The following is a 12,614-nucleotide window of genomic DNA, read 5'->3' as shown; positions in this document are numbered from 1 at the left end:
CATTGTAAAATATTTCTTCCTCATGTCTAGCTTGAATCTCCCCTCCTTAGTTTAAAACCATCACCCCTTGTCCTATCACAACAGCCCCTGGTAAAAACTCCATTCCTATCTTTCTTCTAGGCCTCTCCCTCCCTCAGCCATCAGGCTTCCTAAATTCAGGTAGAAACTCTAAGTATCTAATGAGTACCACATCTGCCGTGTTTCTGATGATTAAAAGCATGGTCTGCAATCAACCCAGAGCACAAAACCCCACCAAACCCTAGAGTTCTTTGTGCTTGGACAGTGATAAAAATGCTCTAAATATTTTTTGGGGAAAAAGTGCACCTTATTACCTTTGGGGGAGACAACTTGCTGAATGGTATGTAAAGCTGCAGGCTTGTGTATCAGCAAGTTGAAGCAAATCCCGGCACTGCTCACGTCATGTGTGCTGAGGTGTTTACCTTCACCTGGCATCATCTCTAAAAACGAAGCTACCATGTGTTTTGGTTCACACATGGGCAAACCACATTTGTCTTCCAGCTGCAGATGCTGAGCGTGGTCTGAAGTAACTGTAGGCAGGAATACGCCATCATCAGCTGAGTTTTCCTTTTGTAGCTTTTTTGGTTTTACATGAACAATGACCATTTCTTATTGTGTGTTCACTTACCCAGACTAACGTAGATGTAGCTTCTCCGTTAGAAATTTGGAAAGAGCTTGAGCTAGAGATATGCTACCATATACTGGATAATGCAATCTCTTTTTCTTTGCTTTAGTGTGGAAAATCTTCTTTCAAGTACGAAAGCTTTGTGAGGGAGATTTTCCTAAATCTGGTTTTGCTCAAATTTTAATAAAATTTGGGAATGATAAGTTTTGTTTTGTTTTCCCTTGTCACCTAGTAAAATACCATGAATATCACAGAATCACAGAATGTCGGGGATTGGAAGGGACCTCGAAAGATCATCTAGTCCAATCCCCCTGCCAGAGCAGGAACACCTGGATGAGGTTACACAGGAATGTGTCCAGGAGGGTTTTGAATGTCTCCAGAGATGGAGACTCCACAACCTCCCTGGACAGCCTGTTCCAGGGCTCTGGCACCCTCACCATGAAGAAGTTTCTTCTCAAATTTAAATGGAACCTCTTGTGTTCCAGTTTGAACCCATTACCCCTTGTCCTATCACTGGTTGTCACCAAGAAGAGCATATCTGAAACGTAATGTAATATAACCCAAGTCTTGGACATGTTGAAAATTTAGAGGAAAAAAGTTTTTATATTCTAACCATAGGTATCAAATGTCTAACCTCAGTGGAGGTCACTGGAATGAGCCAGCAAGACAGGCTTAAATAGAAAGAGGACCTATGGGATTCCCTATCAGATTTTCAAATAGTCACTGCTGCAGCACCACGCGTCAAGCTCGCAGGGCAGCTTTTTAACAGATGTAAGAGAGACAGTACCAAATTCAGGCTAAATCAAGAGAGAAGAGCCTGTATAGGCCCACATGGGAATAATCTGCTCAGGAAGGACAGCAAAGCCCGAGATTATGTTGAAACCACCTAGACCCTTGACTGTTGCAAACTGTGTTTTACTCTTAACAGTTCCACAAAAAGTGAGGTGTTTTCATCACCGAAAGCGAGATGTTCAAAAGACCCGTGTTGCTTTGTAAAAAAATCGATTAGGCTGTCGTTTTTCACAAAAGGTAAATTCCAATTTACCTTATCAGGAATTATTTTGTTTTCAGTTTAGATGTTTACACTGAGAAACATCTAAGTAAGGTACTTCTATTGGTGTTAGTTCTAAGTGCATCAAGTGTTTGTTGCTCTCTTCCAAGTGTTAATTAAAAACATGCACTAATATGTAAACTCTTGCATGCTTTCAGCTGCTTGACAGACCTTTTTAACACACTAATGCCTTTGTTTGCATTATACAATCTCACTTGGGCTCCTCAAGGATGGAAATATTATTGTTTACATTTGAATATGCAAGCTGGACAGGGAAAATCTCGAGTAAGAGCCTCAGGCCCTGGCTGGGATACAAACATAAGCCACATCAGGGAACTTGGTTGTCTCTTAACCTGGTTACTCATATGGTTTTGATTTGCGTTGGAGACTAGGCACAGGCTCTATTCCGCAACCAGACAAAAGCCTTTATAGCATGAAATGCTTCGCATGGCTGGTAATCATTACTGTTAATTGTAAAACAATTAGAAGTGCCAAAGTGACTTAGGAACACAGATCTATTTGAAAATCAGTGGGTCTTTTGGCCTAGGTTTTTTGATGTCTTTGTCTTGCTCTTTTAAGTAGTGCTGACAGATTATTTTTTTTTGGGGGGGTGGGATCTGGGCATACAAGTCACTGAATCCCAGATCCTCACAGACATCTTCAAAGGCTCCCATCTCCCACAGTTTTTGTAATGGAAGTTAATACATGGATACCTTCATGGATCGTTTTGAGCCACACGTATCAGAGCCATGACAATACGACTTTAAAATGCTTTGTTAATACTCCCACCATTCAAGTTTGGTGTGCTGCTCTTTGGGCTGGGCTAAGTTTTACTTTTCTCCAGCGATTCCACTTCTTGCATCTGCACTGCAGCAACAAAGCTGTCTGCAGCTCAGCTGCTCACAGCTCTCCCAGTTCTGCAAAGCCCACGGTGCTGGAGGCTTTTTAGCAGGAGCCCAGACTTGCTTTGTTGGTGTTGCTTGGTGAAACCCCACGATGCACAGAGAGAATAAGCCAGGCAGCCACAACTGGGCGCTTTGGTGTCACTGCAGGCAGGTGTATCTGTGAGTCTGGAATAAAGGAGCTGGGCTGTCCTACAACCCAAATGTGGACACAATTTTGGGTTCAAGCACTATGGGAGACAGCTGAGCTTGTATTTAACCAGGGCTAGAGGCTGTGCTTGAAGGCCCTGAGCATGTCCTGGGGGAGTCCTCTCTGCCAAGAGGAGCTGACTTACACGTAGTTGAACAGCCTTTTTCTGCATGGGCTACATCCCCACTCGGTTGCACCCATGTAACAACTACGGCATCAGCAGGATTTCCTGTGTGCAACCAGAGAGGGTGTTGCCTTCTTAGAGCCAACATCCTTGTGCAGTCTCTGAATCTCAAGATCACATTGTCTGGGCTTTTTCCTAGAAAATGTTTTGTGCCATTCTTTTTGCTTCAAAAACCTTCCGAACGTCAGCAAGTGAGGCACATGCTGGCACATCCTGTTACTAACTGGCCCCTGTAGGTGCCTCAAAGGCCTTCAGCTCTTGCACTTCCATTAAGTGTATTAATTAATGCAGTAATTCACACCAACACACCGAGCTACAGGGGAGAGGCCCTGCAGAGCAAACACCTCTCATGCAGAGACTTGAAGATACAAACACATCTCGGTGTCTGTATCCCTTGCGGCACTTTGACATCACTCCGCTCCGCCTGCAGTGACACAGCACCAGCGGGGAGCTGCTTCCCGCACTCCCACCACACAAAAGCACTTGGTGGACTCACAGCTGCACCGCTTCTTCCCACCTGATGCCTGGTGGACAAATGAGTTAAAGTGAATTCAGTGCAAGTGGCGGCATCTTCCTGCTTAGACGATAATTTGTTGGTGTTCCTGTTTGTTTGTTTGTTTTTCCTTCTTCAAGCATATGTAGTTTAACCTTGCAGTCCTGGTAAAATTCCATTTTAGATGACCACCATCCTCCTTTTACCAGTCCCTTTTGCAGTTTTAATCCAATTCTGTGCCCTCCCTCCCTTCCCACCTTTGATTTGCTGTTGTATTTCATGCCTTTATTTCATCAGTAATCCTGATAACGATTATTCCCATAACTGGTATGAGAACTGCATAGCGTTGGTTACAAACACCCCTCCAAGCCCAAGCAGGCTTCAGCTACGCCATTTCTAGGTAACTGCTGTGCACAATCACATCAGCAATGTGCTCAGACCTCTGATTCTCTGAACGGTGCATGCTGTTTCACCACAGATGCTAACATTGTATTTCGTTCTCATTTAACATCCCCCAGTATGAGCACAATCCTGGGACCAGGTCCTCTGTGGAGAACCTCTCCGAGCACAAGGCAGGCACTTTTTCTTTCCCGATGTGCGCCGACTCTCCCTCTGCAACCACAAGCTCCGCTCCTGTTTAGCAATACGTGGTGTGTCACGTTGAATCTGCACCAGCATGGGCTGGCATGTCAGCTATGGTGTCACTGAGCTTTTGGATTCTCTCCCAGTATAAATCCCCCTTTGTAATTTGCCCTTTCAGCCGAGTGCCCAGGAGCCATGTCTGTGTTCAAGGTCTTTGCCCTCTCAAGAGCTGCCACAGAGGAGCAGCCCCAGCAGCTGGCACGTCCTGGTACCTACCACAGTTGTAATGACAGATTTTGACAAGCGGAGCTAGTAGCGCAGCCTGTTGTTAGGGTTACCTGGATTGTCTAAAAACATTTACTTTTGCTTTAGTGCAGGGGTGTCAAACTCATTTTCACCGGGGGCCACATCAGCCACTGTATAAGTGTTGTAGGAGTTACATTTTACACAGTCCTAAAATTACATTCAGCCCTTTGAAGGCAACCAAGAGGCTGATGTGGCCCCCGGTGAAAATGAGTTTGACACCCCTGCTTTAGTGCTTTGCCAAATTGAGTCAACATTTTCAGGCTGGGCATCTGTTTTTGGAGAATATGGAGGTTTTTCTCACATTAAAAATACCCAACACAAATGTAACAGCCTTGAACAGAATCACAGAAGAAGAGGTATAAAGCTCCACGCATCCATACAGCAGCGATCTAAAATTCACCAACAGTGGTTTTAATGTCAGGGATCTGCTTGATACCTTTTTTGTGCCTTGTCCCAAAGCACCACGTATTTTCTCCAAGGCACAGAAGAGGAACTAACAACGGAAATCCTGGCCTCACAGAAAATCACATGCCTACCAATTTTTACGTGGTCTTTTATAAGCACATGTATGGGCTTTCTTCCAGCAAAAATGTATTAAGCTTCTACTCATCGATTAATGCTGTTGTTACACTAAGAAAAAAACAAAGTTTAAGCAGACACAGATTATAAAAGTGTATGTCATAATATACTTTTATCATGTTATATTATGCGTACTCAGGATTATGCTTTTTCCTCGCACCTATTGAGTACAACACAACAGTGCATGACCTCAAGAAGTAATGCTGACTTGAACTTAAAAAACCCCAACAACTTGTTTTTTGTCACATTTCTAGCAGCCCAAGCTACTGCTTAAGCTTTTGATACAAACATTTTCAGTATACAGTTCTGGAAAGTATTTGGTACAACAGAGTTATGCTTTAAAGTTTCTATTGGAGTTCCCCTTAGCTGTAATGACACCAACTGCTAAGGACAGACCTGATTAACTGCAGGCTTGCACGCTGCTAAATATAGGCACATGTTTTTGCATTTACTGTAGATATCCTAGCGAAGAGAACACTACGGATTCTTTTGGCCCTTTGTTTAATGGGATTGCCAGAATGATGAGAATCTGAAAACTCACAGCTCATTACCAAGAACAAAATGCTGACCCAGGCAGAGCTGAAAGATTTTAAAACGACTTCAGAGACAAGGTCTAATAGGCTGTTGTGGAATATGGAGAGCATTTTCCCTCTTTTCACCCCTTTCTCCCATACAGAACAATTCCTACATGTTTACTGAATGTAAGGCTAAGCTTGAAATTTCCAGCTAATTTTGTATCCTTGAGAGAAGCAGAATGTTTTAAGCTGCACGCAATGCAATCACTACTCAGCTCATCGGAGATGTTTACACTGCAGCTGTGAGTCTGCATTTTCAGCAGAAGAAAGAGAGTTCAGAATCTGCAACGCATGTCCCGCAGCCCTTGAACATGGCCAGCATGGTAAGTATCCTTACAGCAGTTTTAAATTAAGAGAGCCTCTTCAGGCAGCACGAAGGAAAGAGAAGTCTAAAAACAGCCACAGCATCGCCTATTCTTTTACGTTTTTCAGATACACAGCAATTTTTCCTCTTCTATCAACTGCCTTCATCCCTCTCTATGAACACAACTCGAACAACAAGCCCAACCTTTCATTAAAGGTATTCACAAAAGGCCCTGCTTGGAGCTGTTGGATGCCCTCAAATACCATCCGAGTCCAGATAGGTGATATTTTTGGACCCGAGGAAAAATAAATACCCAGGTTTTGCTGTTGAATGTAACATCATTTTTTGCATGTGCTCTCACCATGGACATCTCAGCTTGTCTCTCACTTGTGTAGCATGTGAGACAGGAACAGAGGATTATGACCAACCCAGATTTTTACTCCAATCTACAGTAATGAGATGCTGTGTAATCAAAATATATACAAATGGTTATACATAACCACTTTGACACCTCTGGTCTTAATGTAAACTTAAGTTTTACATGATTCCTATTTCCTGGTATATTTTGCATGTGAAAGAATGATTCCTGTGTATACAATCAAAACCAGCATCTTGCTGTTATTTTCCCTTTTTTTCCACATTTTTTTGGTGTAAGACTCTGTAGTGTGTATTCTCAAAATGTCTTTAATGGACCTAATGGTTTTCCAGGTGCAATTTTGTGTCTTTTAGATAGCAGATAATTCTCTTTTGGGGGCGTTTAAATGTCATGAAACGAGCCTGCTCACAGGAAACTGAGGGTACAAATCAATGTCTAGTTTTAAAAATCTGGCCCTTGATTTTCATTGTTACAGCTTTTTTTTTTTTTCCTTGTTTTTTTTTTTTTTTTGGAACTGCTGGAAGATGTTGTGTGACTTAATCTGGTATTATTTGCAAAACACTGGAAGACTCTCGAGGGGGATTTAAGGTTGAGCAAGAATAGTACATTGCTAGTAAAATTTGTTGCATTCAAACTAAGATGTCACAGAAATCTGAACAGCTCAAATGCAAGCTCACAGCATTTTTTGAATAATTTCCCACCATATCTTCATTCCACTGAAATGAACCAGAAATCAAACAGATCAAGAGCAGACAAGCTTTGAAATAAGCAAAACTTCTTTAATTCAATTTTTCATAATAAAGACTTGTAAGAAAGTAATTATTCTGTAGGCAGTTTTAAAAAATAATGCGACACTACATTTAGAGCTATTAGAGACAGGGTAACAACAACTGTGTGTCAACTTACTTTGCTGGTCACAGAAGTATGTTCTAGCCCTTGTTTTTCTGTGAATTAAGACACTGATGTTGTTATGCTGCTTATCAGGGAAGGCAGTAGGTTGTATAGTTATCTCCTGACTGGGGCAAAATCACTACCCTGAAACCACACAACCTACTACCTCATCCTGTTAGAGCATCAAGTGCATCTTCTGAAGCAAACTAACATTTCACTGACTGCAAGTCAGACTCTCTCAGCACCTTCTAGCCCACACATTTATGAGCTTAAAAAGATCATCATTACCTCCTGTTGGTCCTTCCTCACAGTTCCACCTGCGAGTCAGTCAGAATTCATGGGCTGACTCCAGAGACATAAGAACAGCGGTGGCAAGCACTGTCTCTCCCTAATTAGCATTATGTAATAAAAATCAAGTTAAATCAGAGTACGAAAACCGATTAAAGAAACCTTTTTACTTAGGGGTTCAGCATTTACCAGTGCCAGGGCAGAACACAAGCAACTGGAAGACATCCTCTTTGGTTTTTGTGCAGCTCATCACTTCATACTTTTCTCAAACAGCCTATGCAAAGCAGATTTAAGTAGCTGCTGAATCAAAGGTGGCATTTTCCATTGAATATCAACACAAATGCCACAGAGTAATGGAGAAACAGGTCAAATGTTTCCAAATGGCCACTCTTGTGTCAGTCTGAGAAAGCTGAGCATTGTAGACTGTGTGGTGCTTCTGTGCCCTGTCACTTACACTCCACCTTCTCTGAGAAAATAGCAAAAAGGGAATTGCTTTTGAACGTGAAGGAGAAATGCAGGAATCTAAACGCTATAAGGACACGTGTTCTTTCATAACACTGCTACAAGAACCAAATCCAACATGTAGACAGAGACAGATAATGTTACAGCTGAAAAATTTTTGCTTTGTCTTTTGAAGACATGTCCAGCGATGGTATCACAGCCACTTCAGGAAAGACAGTAGATTGTATAGTTATGTGACAGGCAGGGCAGAGCCCTAAAACTATACAACCTACTACCTCACCCCAAAGGACAGTCAGACTCCGATCAGATGAAACACGAGCTGTATTCCCAGACAAAAGGACTGCTTGGTGACAATCTAGAAGACAAAAAGCTCTGGAGACAAATATTAACAGTCTTGAGTCTGAAACAGTTTGCTATATACCAGTCGACATTTTGCTTAATGAGCTCTAGTTTCATGTTTGAAACGTTTAACAGATTTGCAACTTGTGAAGTCATGTCAGTGACAAGATACACGAGGGGAAAGAAGGATACAGCATTCATTTTTAATAAATGTACTTTTGTACTTCCAGCTCCGACATGACTGCATCTTATCAAACCAGTTCTGTCACTTCAAGAAAGGCATCGCTATGACTTAGAGAATGGATGCTGACTTAGACAGATTGTTCAACATGCTTCTAGATATTCCTCTATTATCCTAACACGGAACAGCTGAGCTTCTCTAACTGAATTTCCCAAGTCCTGCACAGGTAAATTTGTAACACTGAACAAAGAATCTGTCAAGACTGTGTGGAAATGTTATGGCCTACTTAAACAATATGCCACTCCTCAGTGAACTGTAACCCAGCTCTGAAACAATGGCCAAACAAAACACACCCTACCATACTACACAGACTTTGGTTCATACAACTAGCAAAATTGCCACTGTATTATAATCTACTCTAACCTCACACTTACGCCAGATTTTGAGCAGGTTGTTATTCCCCACCACTTGGTTTGATGGACCACAGCACTTCTCACGCAGGCCAGATCTAAAGAAGTGGAAATAACTTAGGTACCAGCCCACGGTGTAATAAAAACACTGCTTTAATAAATAAGCAAACTTTTAAAGCAAATAGCCTAACTTATTCAGCTAACTTAACTTTTTCTTAACAGTTAACTAAAGAATGATTAACGACAAACGATACATGCATCAGCCACCCACAGATCAACTAAAGCGATGTTTTGCCATAAAGCAGATCTCACCCCAAAGACGTAGGTCACATTTCAGGGTAACTGAAGTGATCTGCCACTGCTTTCAGCATAATTGATATGGGGACCTAAAAAGAGAGGAGTGAGAAAAAACACATATGTGTCTACTTCATTTCACTGCATACTGAAACAATTAGAAGGTGAGTGAGAGCACGTTCAAAAGCAGAGAGCAGCTTTTCTGTGCATTTTCTCAAGGAAAACCATACACAGCACCAGCCTTCTCACTCAGTTGTTACTACCAAAATTATACCATGGCTTGTGGGGACCCCCAGTTTGAAAGAGACAGGCAAGAGACCAAGTACAGTGAAAAAAAGGGTATTTTTTTAGATTGACTTAAATCTTAAGAGCACTGCAGAGACAGGCAGAGAGAGGTATCACCTACTTCCCCTCCAAGGAACAAACACACTTTTAAACGAAGCAGAGAAGAAAGGAGAATGTAGACGTCTAACCAAATTAGACAGCAACATGGCCATCTATAAAAGTCAATGTTACATCATCAACTGCAAAGATCATTTCACTGCAGTGGACTTGGGCCACACATAGAAAGAGGTTACAGGTTGTGGTGAGCTGTACATGGTGCATATTTGCTGCGCAAAAAAAGAACGGTGCCACTCTGTCCATTCTGAGACTGTTGTATCGGAGGAAATACTGTAAAGCCCCAGATTTCATGTCTTGTAACACCAATGCCCTTGCAGGCCAAAAAGGATAAATATTAAAATATTCTCTGTATACTATACATAAAGAGCAGCATGAGAGATTTCAGCATCTCATCGATGTACATGGTAAAAACTGGCAGCAGAAGCTTCTCTGTATCCACTAGCAAAGAAACCCATTTGGAAAGCTCTGAAGCAGAAAGCACGATAATTTTTTCTATGTACTTAAGGGTTTTAAATGCTTTCATTTTCTGAGTGTCAGCTTTTTGGCAAGGTCAATTACTCTCTGAATAATCCTCTGAGAAAAAACCTACCCGGTACCTCTGTTTTTTTTAGACAAAATATTTAAAATCAAACATCTTCTTCACGTGTGTGGTGAGAGATGTCAGTATTTTTCTAAAAGCCTAGAATTTGTATTGGAGCTTTCGCCAAAATTCTTTTCAGAAGTTGGTGAATTTTCGCAGTGCTGTGTGGGCACCTTTATGTTGTTCAGTCACCTCACATAACATGCTCGCAGTGTAAAATAAATCCTATCCTTATACAAATATAACAGCATTACATAATCTAATTGGAGGAAACCTGTGTATTGTGTGATTTACTTCAAAGTGAGACTTTTATATAAGAGTTTGCTTTGTAGTGGAAGAATAAAAACAATGTAGCCTTTCAGTGTAGCAGCTCTTCATGTTGGATGGTCCGGTGAGAACAGTTCAAAGGACCAACCTAGAATTAAAAGGATGGGTCACAGAATCACAGACTGTTTGGGGTTGGAAGGAACCTCTGGAGATCACCTAGTCCAACACACCTGCTAAAGCAGGTTCACCCAGAGCAGATGGCACAGGAATGTGTCCAGGTGGGTTTTGAATGTCTCCAGAGAAGGAGACTCCACAACCTCTCTGGGCAGCCTGTTCCAGTGCTCTGGCACCCTCAAAGTAAGAAGTTTCTCCTCATGTTCAAATGAAACCTCCTGTGCTTCATTCTGTGCCCACTGCCCCTTATCCTGTTGTTGGGCAGCACTGAAAGGAGTCTGGTCCCTCCTCTTGACACCCACCCTTGAGATATTTACAAACATTGATGAGATCCCCTCTCAGCCTTCTCTTCTCCAGGCTGAACAGACCCAGCTCTCTCAGTCTCTCCTCATGAGAAACAGTAGTGAAAAGCCTGAAATACCCCACAGACCCAAACACCTCCAGCCACTCAAAATTTCAGATGAACATCTTACCCTTACAGTTGATTCCAGTGACTCTAAGGGACAGAAGTGAAAGTATAGATCCAAACAATGGCCGCATTTTGGAAAGCCTGAATGTTTTAGGGATTTATGCTGCCTGCTTATCTCTAATATATCTTGACTTTCACTTTTAGGTGCAATGCTAGGTGGAAGATTGGAAAATGTTCACCCTTGGTGAGCTTTGATTAACCATTTCAAAAGGATTCTCTTATTCTCTCCAATTATAATAATGATAAAGGTTATTTTATCTATGTGCCGTTCTGGCATCATATTGCCTTAATGTATATTTTCCCACAAAAATAGGAGTAGTCTGTTAATTCACAAAGATATTGAGATAGTTATTTGTAAAGTACCATAAACTTTGGGTAATACTATTTCCTGTAAGATCTGTTATTATGGGTATTAGTAGTACTCATTAGCTCACAAAAGTGGTAAAGAATGTGCTTTATCCAACATCTAAAATGAATTAGTCTTCTGCTTTCACAAGCTGCTCGTAAACTTATTTTAATTGACTAGATCACCAAACAAGGATGAACTTTAAAATACTTAATGAAAAGAAAACGCATGTTCATTTCTTTCTCTGAAGAAGAAGACATGCATACAAAATAACTATCTGGCAAGAGTTGTGTTTCTAGTTTAACAACTGTTTAATACTAGGAAAAATATGACATTTCCATATTCCAGCTCTCCCTTACTCACTGAAAAATGTCTTGGAACTGATGTTAATAAATACCTCAGCAGCCACTTTTAAAAAGGCAGAGGGCCAAGTCTGCGATGTCTATGATGTAATAGGAAAGAGGACAGGTTTAAAGTAGGGTCGTTATATAATTAAAAGCCTCACTAATTTACAGACTGTGGGACAACACCGACCAAGCACTTTGCAATTTTCACAACAACTTCTACCCAAAAACCTCAGAATGATTTGCACATGTAAAACCTCACTGGGCTCCTAGGAGGAAGGTAAATGTCCCACCTGCAGGCTGGAGGTGGAACACAGTGAGTGCTCCAGGGCAGGAGGCGGCTCAGAGGCTTTGTGACAAGGGAAGGACTTTCCTGCAGGTCTGGATGCAGACCACATCAGCTGTTTCCAGCATGTCTCCATATAATGATTATCTTCCGGCTTCCAAAGCGACATACAGCCACCACTCTTGCTCCTACGGACTATTTATTCACTATCGAAAATGTCACAAACATTTGCTGGCAAGAGTCGTTGTTGGGTGAAATGGCTGAGGTTCTGCTGCAATGGTTGCTGAGGCCAAGGGAAGCTTTCCCACCGAATTCAACAGGTCCTGGGCAGCAATGTGAACTGCAACGTCATCCTTCCAGAACAGGGTTCTGACAGAGCAGTGCCATGGCACGAAACTTTTCCCAAGGATTTCAGACAGAAATGATTTGGTGGAGGGAAGGATTCCATTTCCTGTGATGTAAGTATGACAAAATCGATACACAATATTTTCAAATATATTTAAAAATAAACATAACAAAAGTGACACACTGCCTTAATTTAGCTAGCATCCTTGACGAAGTAAAAAGTATTCTACAAACACAGATTCTGTGACTCCTGTGAAGTCTGACATATATCATGGTCTTACCCACTACTGAAATACAGCTGCTTCTGAAATGGCAAATGACAGCTCTTTCCCCAGTTGTGAAACTTTGCTG

The 12,614-nt window shown here is 41.6% G+C and overlaps 1 protein-coding gene across 16 annotated transcripts in view; it reads right to left on the bottom strand.

Annotated features, from left to right (window-relative positions):
* Positions 1-6,943: 6,943 nt before the first annotated feature.
* LOC110364013 (uncharacterized) overlaps positions 6,944-12,614 on the bottom strand; it is a 272,131-nt gene continuing 266,460 nt past the window's right edge. For all 16 annotated transcript variants that reach the window (XR_010466785.1, XR_010466788.1, XR_010466786.1 and 13 more), the window contains 2 exons: positions 11,926-12,369; positions 6,944-9,142 (listed from right to left, as the gene is read on the bottom strand). The gene's annotated coding sequence lies outside the window, so the exon portion shown is untranslated. The remainder of the gene's footprint in view (positions 9,143-11,925; positions 12,370-12,614) is intronic.

The sequence above is a fragment of the Columba livia genome, chromosome 1, assembly GCF_036013475.1.
Source record: "Columba livia isolate bColLiv1 breed racing homer chromosome 1, bColLiv1.pat.W.v2, whole genome shotgun sequence".
Lineage (NCBI taxonomy): Eukaryota > Metazoa > Chordata > Aves > Columbiformes > Columbidae > Columba > Columba livia.
The sequence above is the reverse complement of the archived record's forward strand: the minus strand, read 5'-3'. Positions and strand labels throughout refer to the sequence as shown.